We start from the raw sequence: 15,365 nt of genomic DNA on the forward strand, positions 1-15,365 counted from the left end.
TGCTGTAGTTGTTGAGGTTTTCCTAATACTACACATAGACAAGTTGATATTTTTATATAGTTACGAAAAATAGTTCAAGCTTTCTCAAACCTTGTTAGTGTTTGTCCCCTCCCTGCATCAGGATCACATCCTGGTAACAAAAAGCTAAGCAGAGCTTAGTGTCACAGACAAAGAGCAATAGGAAGGAAATATGTAATAAAAATAAATTAGTCTTTTAATGAACAAGGACCCTTTTCTGAATAAATGTCCTCAAGAGGAAAGAAAATCTGCAAAGAAAACATAAGTTTTATAAAACATAGCTAATTTGCTAAATTGCCTCAGAACAGACTGGTATTTTTTTCATGAATATTTCCATGGTGATACCAGCGTTCCTCACATAAAGCACTCCAAAAGCCAATAATGTAATATCTGCTGCTTTTACACCTCACTGAGACACCTGGCAGACAGCACTTCATGACCTATGCTTGTCTTCCAGGTGCTGGAGGTGATGATCCAACTTTTTGGCTGTTTGATGAGAAGAGATCCGTGTCCAGTTCTTGCAATTTCCAGTTTTGTGATTTTTCTTTCAGCTGCCAACAAATTTTCAAACATATGATATGCCACAGATCTTGTGGTTTGGACTTCCTCCAGCACTTCACTAACATCTGCCAAATTCCTGTTAAATCCAACACTGGTTGATGAGCACTTTCCAATGGTGTGAAACTTAATGCAAGTAACTAGTGGAAGCTTGGGAGCAATTAAATTTTAATTAGAGGTAAGTTCAGTTTTCAGCACTGTGAGTTATCTCTAGTGTCTAAATAGCTAATATCTATAATAACCCTCTTCTCCTCTTGTGATCAGCAGCACAGAGCCACAGAAAGGGAGAAAAATAACAGCTTCAGAAGTGCCCTCCCCAAGAAAGCCACTCGCCATATTAATAACCTATGCAGTCTTTCTCTCTGACATGCCATCTGTATCCCAAATTACTCAGCCATGTTTCCAGGCAGGTCCAAGCATCTGCCCCTCTCCTGGCTGCCTCTCCTCAGCCTCCTGCCCAAGATGGGCTCTCAAGCCCAGCTCTGTGAGCAGGCCTTTTGCCTCTCTGCTCTTCAGTGTGTGTCAGGCCAAAGGAGCAGGGCTAACATGTCCTTTTGAAATCCCAGACTGCGTCCTTTCACCCCTTCTTCCAGCACACACCAGGTCCTTGATTGCAAGGAAACCTGGCTTTTGCCTGGTTTCTCTCCCTCTGGCTGTGCCTGGAGAAGTGGGACACCCCCAACACTGCTCCAAATCCCTTCTCCCTGTGGGATGTGAAATTACAGATCTCCTGCCAAAATGTGCCTAAGCCACAGCCTTTCCCATCCTTGCAAACATGCAGGAGAGGATGATGGTTTCCCATAAAATAAATCAAGACTTTCTACTGCTTGGTAAGTGACACATGCAAGTTACAGTTCTTTTACTATACTGCCACAGTAGGCTCAAAGCTTTCCCACTGCTCTTCCAAGTTCAAAAATCCCCTGTTGCCAACCTAGAGCTATTTCTTTATGTACTCCATCAGGACCAACATAGCAAGCAGAGCTCAGCACCTCCCAGGCTGTTCTTAATGGAAAATGTAAGCCCCAAAACAGGTTAGTGGCTCAGGTCTGGGAAGCATTCAGAGAAGTAGAAGGATCCCTGCAAAAGCCACTCTTTGGTATGAAATCTTTGTTAGAAGGTGGCCACGCCATCAGAGCCAAGCTTCAGGGAAGCACAAAACACAGCAGTGGGCTCCCTGGCCTCAGATGGCTCCATAGAAAGCAGAAGAGATAACAGAAGCTGGTGATTTTTTTTGTTTTATTTCTTTGTAAGTGAAAATATCCTAAACACCCTCAGCATGTGCAGCCTGGGGAAGTTAGATGAACAGCTGCTTGGAACTGAGCACTAATTCATCCATTTTGCTCTCTGTTAATGAATACAGACAATGAAAAATCAGCAGATGCAAAAACCGCACAATTTTTATGGATTTACAGACTGATTTTCTGTACCTCATCTAGTCATTTTTATGCCTGTGCAAAGTGATGGCACAGTTGGTGTAAAGTACTACCAAATTATCATAGGGATATTTTTACCCTCCATTTCCATTGGCATGGCAAATGGCTACAGGTGTCAAAGGCAAAAGAAAATGTGCATTTTAGCAGAGAAAAGGAACATTCAGAATAAAAAATGAAATGAATTTTCTATTCCCACTGCTGTCTCCAGATAACATGTGTGGCTATGTACTGCTTTGTCTACAGAAAATCGTATTTACCTCTCTAACTCTGCCTCAAATTTTTGACATTTAAAGTAGCGTGCGACCACCAAGACCTATTTAGAGAAAAGCAGGAGGAGCATCAGTCCCAGCTACAACCCTGTGTTGGAACAGCCTCTTTCACATTTCTTACCTGGTAGGACAAGCACCCTGCTGTGCATTTCTCTTCCTACATTACAGCCTGCAGCTCAAATCCAGCTGGATTAGTGACAAACTGCACTGGGCTCAAGGGGAGATTGAGCACAGACTGAACAAACCATGCTCTGACTTGCACAGCCTCTCCTGGATTCTGGTTATATATTTTTTAACCAAAAAAGCACTGTGTAGGCCATCAGGAACATCTTCATAAAGTGTGTGTGCAGCTATGGGACAATTTGCTTTTTTCAGTTAACGGCAAATTTTGAGGCCATGATTATTCTGACAAGACAAATACTCCCATGTCCAAATTCAAAATCCCTTTGAAGCTGAATATATGCACCAAATCCCAAGTACTGCTAGGAAAAGGGAATGGGAAATGTCATTTCCTGCCAGCCAGAGAGGATAATGCAGCCCAGCACAAAGCTATTACAGTATGCACAGTTGAATAAATGATTCCTCTTCAAAAAATATACAGAGAAACTCCTTGCACTAATTTGCAGACTTTTAAAACAAGAAGGCACTGGGAATCATCTGCTCTGACCTCTGTGGGAACCAATTGGTACTGTTTCAGCCCCTGTGCCAAAAACTCAGGCTCTGGGGCTTGCATCACTCACAGATTGGTCCAACTGCTGAATCTGCCTGCTGAGAAAACAGTGACTCTCAGCCAAAAATTGGCCTGCCACCCTTTATCTTTGATAGGGGCACTCAGTGCACTGAGTTACTACACACCTATGCCAGCTAAACCTCAGCATTATTGAGCAGAGCCCAATAGACTCACTATCGATCTCATTTGGTGACATTTCTGCATGCACACACACAAAATCCACAGACAAACAAGCAGCCCCACAGAAACTGTAGGTCAAGAACAAATAGACAAAATTTTCCCTTTAAAAAGAAGAGAAAATTCCACCACTCTTCCAGGTGAAATTAGCTGTGTCTATATTTGATACCTAGAATGCAGTGAATACCACCGTCTCCAAAAACCATGGCAACCTGAAAATTTGAGCAATTTTTTTTCTTTTTTTTTTTTCTCCCTTTTTTTAAATCTTTAATAGTTCTTCACACTGCTGAAATTCCTGCATTGTTTTTTAAGATAACAGTGTGGTGCCTCAGAGGCGCCAACATGGAACGTGGCTGCTGGATGAGCCATTAATAATTTCAGGGCTCTGGGAGATTTTGCACCATGTTTCTTTGGGTTTTTTTCACTCAACTGCATTTAATCAAAGACTGCAGCTATTCCTCACTCACAGCCAGTATATCCATCTGTGTGTATTCACCTTTGGAAGTTTTTTCTATCTAAGAAATAGTCACATCCAGCACTATGAGATGTTTGAACAGCTCTTTTTTTGTTTTGTTTTGTTTGTTTTTTTCCTAGTGCTATATAACTTTCTTTTCCCAATAATGTTTTTTTTTTTTTTTACCTTTGTCCACTTAAAGGTGAAATACCATAAAAAAAAAGCCAAGCAACAGCCTGCATTAGGGCAAGAGCCAAGAGAGAGTAGCAATTTACAGCTCTCTCCCTGAAGCAAGGGTAGAGATTACTGCCATTTAAACCCACTTCCACCTTGCAATTTCCACCATTTCCTGCTACTTTGCAGCCTGGTGTATTAAAAACCAAAATACCAGAGCCGAGGTCTGACTTGAAGAGAAGCCCATCTCATTCTGCTTGGGAATTACATCATATTTCAAGGCAATGTACATCTTGCTGTGGACAAAATTAAGTAAAATAAAACAAATTTCCGCTCTGACATTATTTAAACATGGCCACAATCAAATTGAATAGAAAGGCAAATGAAAAACCCAAACACTAAAGTGATTTCATAGATGAAGGCTGAAAATCTCCACTGATTTGAAGCCCTCCTGGTAATGACAGATACCCTGCAGTATATTATGGTCCGTGCACTATAAAATTCTGTGGATTTTTAGCTACACTCTTAAGTGGATCATGTACTCTACACTCACTTCTGCAACAGCTTAAATCTCACCATCCAATTATCTTTTCCTGTAATACCACACTTTTCAGAATAGCAGCACATCAGCATTGTGAATAAACCCCAACAAAAGGAATTTAAGGACAAAAGAAGCATTGAGGGATGCAGCCTCAATAACTACGCAGTGGTTCATTCTTGCTTGTGGCTGCTGCTGTAACTGTGTGAAGTACCTTTGCCTTTTGAAAAGTGCTGCATGAAAAACTCTCAGTTATCCAGCCAGTAATAGCAGCTTCTTTTAGATTTCTGATAAACTGCATTGGTCTTTAATTGGACACAGAGGAAAAAAAAAAATCTTAATATCTTTGGACCGATAAAAGTTGCCTATATATTTGTTTCTTTATTCTTCACCCATGTAGCTGCTCATCCCCTGAGGTTGCAATAGAGTGGCAGAAGAAATTTTTGCTAAATCCTTTCTGATCTCACAGTGATTTGCAGTCCCCAGCTCCAAACCCTCTCAGCTAGCATGGTCTCAAACCCACCCCCTTTGCTACTCATCTCGGCAACCCTGACAGAGCTTAAGGAAACAAATCTCACGAGCAGATGCATATGTGTCATTTAAATACAGGGATGTAGGTACAACAAACCTTTGAACAGCAAATTAAATGTTAGGATGTGCTTCCTCCTCCCTGCCAGCCAGGCAAGGCAGTGCATGGGGAAGCAGTAGCTGCACTACCACCCTGAGGACACAAAGAGCAGAGCCAAGGCTGTATCTCAGCGCTGCCTGCAGATTGCAGGGAAAGTGTTCAATCCTATTCCTTTTTTTTTTTTTTTTTTTGTTTTGCCCTTCTATTTCTGCCTCCCTCCCTTTTTTTGGGGATTGTGTGAACAAATGGTAGCTCTGTGAAAATCAGAGAACAAAGGGAAGATCAAAGAAGCAGGTAGCTAGATCATTATGTATCCCAGCTGGGACAAGAGTTTAAGCCTCTGGAGCTTACTTGCCAAGTTATTTTAGAGTTATGCCAAGAGAGCTGTGCCCTCTGAAGCTTTCTGGCATAGGAAGTGTTGTGAGGCAAAGCAATGAGGTTTCCAGTGCTGCAGGAGGGATGTCAGGCTGCAGGAGCCATCAACTACACAGGCATCTAGTTAATTCAAGTGCAATTACGGTCAATAAAAGTTGCTTGTTACTTACATTTCTTTGGCATCCGCGTCCAAGAGATGCAGGTTTATGTACTGAGGCCCTCTGGGGCATGTGAGTGTGTGTGGGTGTGTGTGAGGATTTTGGGGCAGAAACTGGGTTTGCTAAAGGTCCAACTAACAATTCTGAGGTGCTCACAAAGCACTCTCCCTGTGCTGCACCCCTCCAGGGACAGTCAGTGCCTCTAGGAAAAGGCTGTGCATGGGCAATATGATGGAGATCAGGCTGGAAATGTGGATTAAGAAAACACCCTACAAATACTAAAACATCACCCCCGACAGGATCTGGGTGTGGAAAAACCCCAGGAGTGTAAGTGTAACTTGGGTTCTTCACTACGAGCCCCTTCTGCTCTGCTTTTTCTACCTCTGTGTTTGGAAATGCTCAAAGGCACAATTTTGATGGATGGGAGAACCTTGAGGATGGAGTTCCTCCATTCTCACTGTGCTCTGTATTTTCCCAGCATTTCTTGCACAACTGAATGCAACAACCTCTTGTTTTGTCCTGTGTTGCTTTTCCACCCACATTTCTCTTCTTTTCCTCTTCTATTAATTAAAAAAAAAAAAAAATTAAGGCTTGTAGCTTTGAGCCACCTACAAATGAGGGTAAAATGCTCCGTGCTAAGATGTTTTCCCTCCTTCTCATGCCAGTGTTCTCTTAAAACCCAAACCCACGCCTCTGGGAACATGTTTTCTGAATCTAATTTATAACTGTCTGCGCAAAGAGAACAGAAGGAAGATGTTAATTTCACTAGCTACTGATTGCAAAAGTCAATACTCCTTGATCCATTTGTGCCATTTCTCATCTTGACAATTCTTCTGGAAAAAAATAAAATGTCAAAAAGTGCAAAGTATTTTACCCATGTGTGCAGATTATCAACAAAGGTGCCTAGAGAGCATGACAAACAAAAAGCAATTTGAAGTATAAATCCATTTCTTATCTTCATGAAAAGGACAGGACATGTATTTCTGTCATTAGCTGCTGATTTTAGAAATATTTTTACATTAATTATACTTTGCCAGCAATAATTGCCCAGCTCTGCAATTGCCTTTTCTCTTTCCCTTCAAACCTAGAGGTTCTATAGAACCAAAAAGCCATTTCCCATTACTCAGAATAGTACATGAAAAAAACAGCCACAAGGTTAGAGGGTGCCACAGTTAAAAAATCACTTTCTACAGAAACTAGATATATGTGTGAGTGCATGAAATGACTAATCACACAACCAGCACGAGGAAATGTAAAAATAAAATCTGGTCTCCCAACAGCAAGCAACAGCTCCTAGGCCGTGCCCAGCTTTCCCCACTGTTTGGAAGGAGCAGCCCTTTATTAAAACCATGCCACAGGAACACGGAAGACTGTGTGGGCAGAGCAATGCCTAGAGATGGGACTGGCCACATTGCTCCTTACAGGGATCCTGCTTTAACTATTGGGGCATTCTGTCATTCCTTCAGGAATCACAGACTTTATTTCTCTAAAAGCTATCTTAGCTCTTCTCTTGGGCTCACTTCTATTTGCCTGGGCAAGCACAGCAAGCAAGAGAGACAGACTGACAGCCCTGTGGTGGGTTGCTCCCTACTCCACCACTGTTGCCTGCTTCCCCTGTTTCTTGCAATATAAATACTTTTATATGATTAATGTGTGCTCTACAAACACTACAGCAAAACCAGAAACTTCAGGTACTCCGACCACTGTGATGCCAGCAAGCAGAAGAGACTACCCTGAGCAATGAGGACAGGGCTGTGACTGTACATGCAGGAACTCACTGCTCTATGGGGACTCCAGAAGATGGCATTGGATCTCAGTAAATGTTTAGGATCTTAATTTTTTAGTGATTTCAATGGGCAGGTAAGCATCAAAAAGAAACCAGTGGTCATTATGTATAAGTCAGGTAAGTGTTTGAGGGTCTGCCTCAGCACAAAGGTCTCTAATTAAGTGCATTAAATGAGCAGACAGGACAGCCCTGGTGCTGCAGCAGAACCTTCAGCTGCCCCCAGGAAGCATCTCACTGGAAGCAGCAAGCAGAGGAGAATTGACACAGGAGTCCTGCATGTGAAAGCAGGGCCTCGAGATTTCACTGTGAGCAAAAAAAAAAAATCTCTTCCCGCTTCCCTGCCACTCTCCTGTCTCCAGCCTTTGTTCCCTCCAGTAATGAACACTTTTGTACAAATAGCTGTAGATTAGAAAAGGAATTAACCTCCAAACAAAGGAGAAGCTTAATTAAGCATTGCACTAAAAGAAAACAGAGAGGAAGCACAGGTTAAAATAAAAAAAGGATACAAGACAGCTGCACAGACTTAATTCCATTTTTTCCTCTTGTAGGTCATTTTACTCAATGTAATTTCCTTTCTGTATTTGCATATTTTGTTGCTGAGGCACTGCCCATCAACAGAAGGGTTTTTCTTGCTTTCCATTCACTTGTACCTTTTTTAATGCTTTGCATTACAAGCGCTCCAACGACAAAAAAATTAAAAAAGCAAAACAGATTGAAATTAGACTTTGGGAGTATGCCATTTCATATACTTCTCCCAAGAGAGCTTCAGCTAATTAAACAAATGATTGCAAAATACAATGTCAACCCTGTCAGCTTATATGCAAAACATCTACACCAAGGTGTGGCTATTTAACCATCCACAATGCAAGGAACAATGTCCTGTGAAGATAAGCACAAACCTTAGGCTGTAAGGGGACACTTTTTAATAAAAACCATGGGCGGATTATGGGGAGAACACAGACTTTTAATATCCCAGCCCATGGCCTCAGGAACTAGCAGGCACAGTCACACCAATCTGAAAGGGACAGGAGCTGAAGATTTGGGTGGCCAGGATAAGGAGACTTCAACACATTCCAAAAATGGATGAGCACACTGAGCTGCTCTTGACATTTAGGCTGAGCTCTATATTACTGCTAGGAAGACAGGGTAGGAGTAGTTAATGATAATGAAGGAAATATCTGGATTTTTGCTGCAGTTCAGAGCAAAAGCTGAAAAGAAGCAAGGAGATAGAAATAGGTGCCTGGAGTAGGAAAGCAGGAATATAAATGTTATGGTGATTAACCTGTGCATAGTTGCTGGAGGCAGTGAAAGTCTCAATTGTCTATAGCTAAAGGATTTTAAATTTCTCTATGCATAAAAACCTTCTTAAAACCCCCCCTCCTCATTTTTTCAATCCCATCTTGCCTTCCTCTACCCTAAGCCATGCAGCTCGCCCAATAAGCTCTCCATGTCCATCCTCTCTGCACAGAGCCTGCTACCTATTTCTACCCCCGCTACACTTTATTCCTCCCATTTTCTTCTTTCCAACACACACCTCCAGCACAAAACATGCACTGACTCTCAGCACTGAATACTCCATTCCCTCTCACCCCTCCATCCAGCTCTTGTCTCAGAATATGTTTAATTTGAGACACTTCCCAGGCCAGGCACCTTAGCTTCCAGAAGGATTTTATGATCAGGTGCATGCAACAAGGTCCAACATAAATTATTGCAGCCTTAGCTAGGAAAAGGTAATATTAACTTTCCTAAAGCCTTGTTAAGGGCCACAAAAACACACTTCACAAGGCTTGAGCAAAAAGGACAGCGAGGATAAGGGAGTAAAGGTTGCTGTGCTCATTGTAGCAGAGTTAGAGGTTGAAGCTGATGTTAAAAAGAACTAACAGAGTTGGGAGGCTGGCAAGCCTCTGATGGGTTTCCAAGCCCTACTTGAGGACCACTGCTTGTTATAGCTCTGGCAAACAGGTCTGGTCTCAGCTGGGTGGACCTTGTGCTCAGCATCCCTGGATTTAGGAGATGAGATTAGCAGGGTTATGATAAGCCTCACCCACCTGATCCAGGTAGAAACCCAGGTCTGTTGCACTGAATGTTTGAAAGTGTGAGACAGTACTACAAGGCAAGCATTATGTATTTTCAGGTGCCATGACCACGATAACCCCGAGAATGCTCCTGAGGACATTGTCCTGGCTGAATCAGCAAGGTGCAGGGCACAGCAGAATTGAGGCAAGCTCCTCCCCATCCAGTCCTCCTCTGTGGTTGCTTCATGTCTTGGCAGCAGTATTAATGAGAAAACAGTTTTGAAAGGGGAAACTCAGTTCAGAACGTTCTTTTAGGAGAAATGCCAAGATCCTTCCTTGTTTATTTTACTTGTTGTGTAAACATTTTCATAATGCTTATCAATACAGTCTGTAGAGTGTATTTGTTAAAATAAGCAGCATGGACATCGGTATCTTGCCCGGGACTCTGGCCTTTTCTCTGACCCCACACACTGGAGCTAATGGATTATTTGCCATTTTACTTGGTGGATGCTGCTAGCCACACTGCAGGCTTAGTGAATCAAGCTAAATGAATGAGAAAGTAACAAAATCACATAATAGACACCGGCACTGGAAGTGGTCAGGAAATAGGAATTAAGGATGAATGCTCTGTTCACATGATCCGAACACATTAAGGCGTGAGGAAGCTTTGCAATTCTTCATCGTGTGTGTTTGGTAAAAGGATTCAGCTTGCTTCTGCCAGATTCCCTCTTAGCAGTACTGGTTCCAGATTCCAACTTCTGAGCAATTTTAAAGTTCAGTGAACAAATTGTTTCAATTGTTTGTTTTTTTCCCATTTTCTGTGTGAATTATTCTCAAATTCAAGCTTAGTTTTTGCTTCTAAATGTGAGCAACAATCTGAAGAAGCTCTAATCAAAATGGTGCATTAACTTCTCCCCCAACCCCAACTTCTTCAATGTACATAACCCAGGCCTGCATAGTTATAGTCACAAAATATTAACATAATGTACCTCTTCCTTAGCAACAGCTGTAGTGTCAGGGGAATGCAGCCCATAATAATAAAGCCTGATCTAGAAGCATAATAAAATATAAATAAGCTTGTTCCACTTCAGTGGCACACAGGATTCCACTGTGAAGGGCCTTCACGAATTTAGAAACCTCATCTTCTTTTTACTCTCCAACACAGATTATTTAGAAGATTTATGGGCACACATTCCCTTTTATTCCTGAAAATTAAATGTAATTGTTTACTCAGTAACAGTGTTATTTTGCTGCATGTCTACTAGTAAATTTGTGGGCATAATACAGTCACACACACACTCATCTGTGGAAACCAGTGCTCATAATGAGATAAATATGAAACCAGGACTTTGAGAAAATCTAAAGGGGAGGCTGCCATGAGAGGATCCATAGTTGTGGTCATTTTCTAAAGAGGAAAGCTCAAGCAATTTTCTGACAAAAAAACCCCAAAACTAAACAAAACAAACAGCTGCAGTGAATTACTACTAATTAGCATGATTAATCTACAGGCCTTTCCCTGTACCTATCTGCAAGACCTATCCCTGTCTGGGTAAGGGCAAAATCTTCTTCTTGCCCCAAGTCCAGCTGTTTTTCTCCATCCCTGAAAGCTCCTTGGCCAACAGCCCCACAGCTGCTGCACCCTCATGCTTGCTGGCCCTCTAACCCTTATAATTACAGCTAATCAAACCTAGTATCTGTTCTTACAAGCAGTAAGATCTTTCATATACTGCTTCTTGTGAGTTTTCAAGGAGAACAAACTACATTGAGCCAATCTGAAGGCAGAAACAAACCATTTGGAACTAGAAGATAGCAGTCCTCTTCAGAGCAAACACTGCGGTTTTCAAGCCAAATTTACTTGGCTGAAAATCTTAAAATATGAGGACTATCATGAGGGAGCCAAGTTACAATCTTAGCATGGTGTTCCATAATCAGTAAATCAGTATTTAGTAAGCATTTATTAAGGCTGGCATTTCCAAAAGCACTTTGTAAGAGTGAGGTACACACTTCACAGGTATAACTTTCCCTCTGAATGATTATATCACATCACTAGGATTCCCTGCACCAAACAAGACACAAAGAAAAGAATCAAAATTCAACAATCTACTTTGAGGAAATCCAGGGGCCAAAAAAGGCTAGAAATCCAGACATTTTATAAAACATCAGATCACTGTCTCTGGTGTAAATCTCTCATTTCCAATAATACCTTATTCAGCCAAAGATGATTCCAAGAGCCAAGTGCTGTTAAAAAAAAAAACCTGCTTACCTACAGAAAATACCACTGCACAGCTGAAGTCATCAAATAAATACAAAATTCTTCGACTCAATGCTGTCAAAAGTAGTATGTCTGAGCCTAACATGATTTGCTTGTATGGGAAATCATCTGCCTGCCTTTCTACAGCACTGCTGATAAACTTCTCCAAAAGCATGGTAAACTATATTTCTACATTTTACTGGAAGACAAACTACGCCACTGGATAGCCCAGGTCTTTAGAAGTTGCTGTTCCTAACTTGTCATTAACTAGAACATTTTTTCCATTTTTAATATTTCTTTTGTAAGGGTGATTTGCTTTCTGTGACTATATCATACACATGTATCAGAAAATCACAGACTCATAAAATCACAGACTCATAAAAAACTCAACCCTTCCTTGGGTTGGAAGGGACCTTAAGGACCATCTGTTTCCAACCCTCCTGCCATGAGCAGGGACAACTTCCACTAGACCAGGCTGCTCAGAGCTCCATCCAACCTGGCCTCGAACACTGCCAGGGATGGGGCATTCACAGCTTCTCTGGCCAACCTGTCCCAGTGCCTCAGCACACTCACAAGAATTTGTTTCTAATCTCTTTCAGTTTAAAGCCATTATCCCTTGTTCTGTTGCAACAAGCCCAAGAATGTTTGTCCCTATCTTTCTTCTAGGCCCTCTGAAGGTGCTGGAAGGTCTCCTGGGGGTCTTCCCCTCTCCATGCTGAACAAACAATGCCAACTCTTGGCCTGCTTTCATAGGAGAGGTGCTTCAGACCCCTGATCATTATACACTATAACACATTATAACAATATCACATATTATAACATTAATCATAAAAAATGTATAGAAGGCAATTTTGCCTAACTGCTCCTTTGAATTTGTACCTATTTGTGAATATACACAAGCCCTCCACTGAACAGCTGGGACTCTATGCCCCACTCCAACACATCTATACGTTTCCAGAAGAATCCTCTAGGAAAACAGGGTTTTCATATCCTCCATCCTTCTAGGTGACTATTTCACACTTCAGTTATGTCATGGAGCCCTTCTCTAGATAGGCCCCACATGACACAAGCGATGACACAACACACAGCAAAGGATGCCAGCAGCATGGCTGCAATGGCAAATCCTGGCTTTCCAAGGGCTAAGCTGCTTGTGGCAGAGGGCTCCCACAGGAAGTGCTACCTCACATCATGCACCTTTTTAACATCTCCGGATGTGTTAAATGAGGGCCAGTAATGCCTCTCAATCCAAGCACTGCAGACCAGTCCTAGTCTCTTTCACACAGGCATGTGGCTTAGGAAATCAATGAACCTGAAATTTGATCTCTCATATGATTTATTTGCCATCTTCCCTCATTACACAAATATAAATATAACAGACATTTTTCTGCAGCCCTGAAATGATTCAGAATTAATACCAGATGACAAAATGGACCATGTACCAGGAGGGGAAAAGTTACAGTAAAAGCTCCTTCCCATTAATGGGACCATTCATTCATATGCCCACTATTCCACAGGGGAGCTGGACATAAATTATGTATTTGACATCTAGTTATAGATGATTATATCTGACATAATGAAGTTATAATGGAAGGAGTTTGCACATTGTTTGGTTTTTAAGTGCCCATTTCTTGTCCCTGCACCAGGTGCAATAGTGATAGGCCATACAAATCATCCAGAAGAAATGCCAAAATGGGCTCCCTTACTGATAAAGCACCACACATGTTTATTAATTTAACAGCTTGTCTTATGTCTCCCCCATCTGCTCATTTAAAACAGTTATTTGCCCTATAAATATTTCAGGAAGAGAAGTGTAGCCAAAAATTAGTCTGGCAGAAAAAAAAAAAAAAATTTTGAGAAAGAGTCTTATGCTGTATGCAGCACTACACTCCTTTTTTCACATTGAACTGGTTTAACAGCTTTTTTTCCAAGCTGGTAATAGGACATTCACTTTAGATTAGTGATGCTTGAGGGTGCACCACCATAGCTGACTCTACTTTCCAGCTGTTGCCACTGTCAGGTGGGTGAAAACTTCCACCACTGATGGAGAGTGGCAAAACTCAGTGCAGTGGAAAACGAAAGCCACTGTCAAAAAACTCTCCTGGATGCATGTCCACATCCATTGTTATAAATGACAATATAGTATTGGCTTTCACATTTATGTATTAGCTTTTTCATATTATAATTAATCACCAAGATTTTGATATGGTACAATTTTTATTTCCTTTTAACTGCTTTTTGGTACGGTGTAATCTGTCAATTTATGTATGCACCATATAGCTTATATGAATAGCAGTTTGATAAATATATCTTAAGGTGTAGCATAATATTAAAATAGAGACTATGTGATGTTAAAATGCTTTTATTTATGCAACTAACTCAGAGAATGGTGTAAGATAATTAGGTGGTTCCTCAGATTTGTGGACTATCTTATGATAACAGTGACAAAAACCAGAACACCACAAGAAAAATTTACTGACTCTTCAGGGAGTGGAAAAATAACAGGATGGAGCCACAAGAAGAAATAAAATATATTGATTTAATCTGAAGGATGGCATGCAGACAAGTCAAAGGTTAAAACCAAGCAAAAGAATTCATGGAACACCTAAACTCACAGGAATATTTGAGTATGTATAAACTCTTGTGAATATGCACATATCCCCTGTAATGTTTTAAGCTAAGGGTGTGGCTTTTTAAAGCCACCACCAAAAACACTCCAGCGCTAGATATTTGTCCCTTTTTATCCCTTATTAAACTTTTTAAAAAATCTCAAAGAGTGAACTCTGTTTCTCACATCCATTTTGAGCTTATCAGGTCACAAGGTGGCTTCAAAGGGCCTACAAAGAGTAACATTTCAAGGAATCTTTAAATCACAGTTCAGGCTGATCTCCATAGCAAAACTCATGTACAAGGCAGTAGCTAGCTGGTATAAAGAAGCTTCTTAAAAAGTTCCCTTTTAAATTTTTTTTCAGATGACTAAGAATAATGGAAAAGGTGTTAAATATTGCTCAGACTGTTCTTCCCCACTTCCCCAAAATCCTTAAATATTTTCAAGTGTAAATACTTTGAACAGCTTCCACCAGCACACAGGAGTTAGCACTCCTCCTTGAGAGACTTTGTTAGCTCCAGCTTTCTGCTAGAGCAAATGCTGTTATCTTATAAATAAACAGCAGTGCCCCAAGGTGCTTCTGTGCAGTGAAAACACACATTCCAGAAAAATCAGAGCGAGAGTTCAGCACCACAGTGAAAACCCAAACGGTGAGTGGTGTGCAATTAACCCTTTCTGACTGTGGAGAGCTACAGGATGCAAGGTTGGACCTCACTGATGGCAACAAGCAAACAGGAGGAACACAGGCTGGCTGCAAGATTTCCAGGAGCTATGGTTGTGATACTTGTTAGCCCCATGCATGATACCTAATGAGAAATTAATAAATATGGAGCATGGTGCATGTTCAAAGCAGCTGCCTGCCCTGGGAACATCAGTGTAGTCCACAAAGGTGGACACCAGAGTACAGACCTGAGTCACAATGGGAAATTTTCTGAGAGCTCTGGATAAAACTGAGAAAAGTATTGTATCAGAGCTCATCCATCCCTCCAGCATTTTCAGGTCCCAAACAAACTCCATACCTGGCAATAGGTTCCTTCATCCACATCTACCACCCTGCCGAAAACCCACCCCCACTGCAATGTTGCACTGTTTGAAGATGGATATCCAGCCTTGAATAAGGCTGCCTATCACAAGGGAAAAAAAAAAAAAAAAAAGGAAAAAAAAAAAAAAGAAGAACAACTCAAATGAAAAGCAAA

General features: G+C 41.3%; 1 protein-coding gene across 11 annotated transcripts in view; it reads right to left on the minus strand.

Annotated features, from left to right (window-relative positions):
• ADGRL3 (adhesion G protein-coupled receptor L3) overlaps positions 1-15,365 on the minus strand; it is a 496,471-nt gene that overhangs the window by 120,588 nt on the left and 360,518 nt on the right. The gene's annotated exons all lie outside the window — the stretch shown is intronic.

This window comes from Lonchura striata, chromosome 4 (genome assembly GCF_046129695.1).
Source record: "Lonchura striata isolate bLonStr1 chromosome 4, bLonStr1.mat, whole genome shotgun sequence".
Lineage (NCBI taxonomy): Eukaryota > Metazoa > Chordata > Aves > Passeriformes > Estrildidae > Lonchura > Lonchura striata.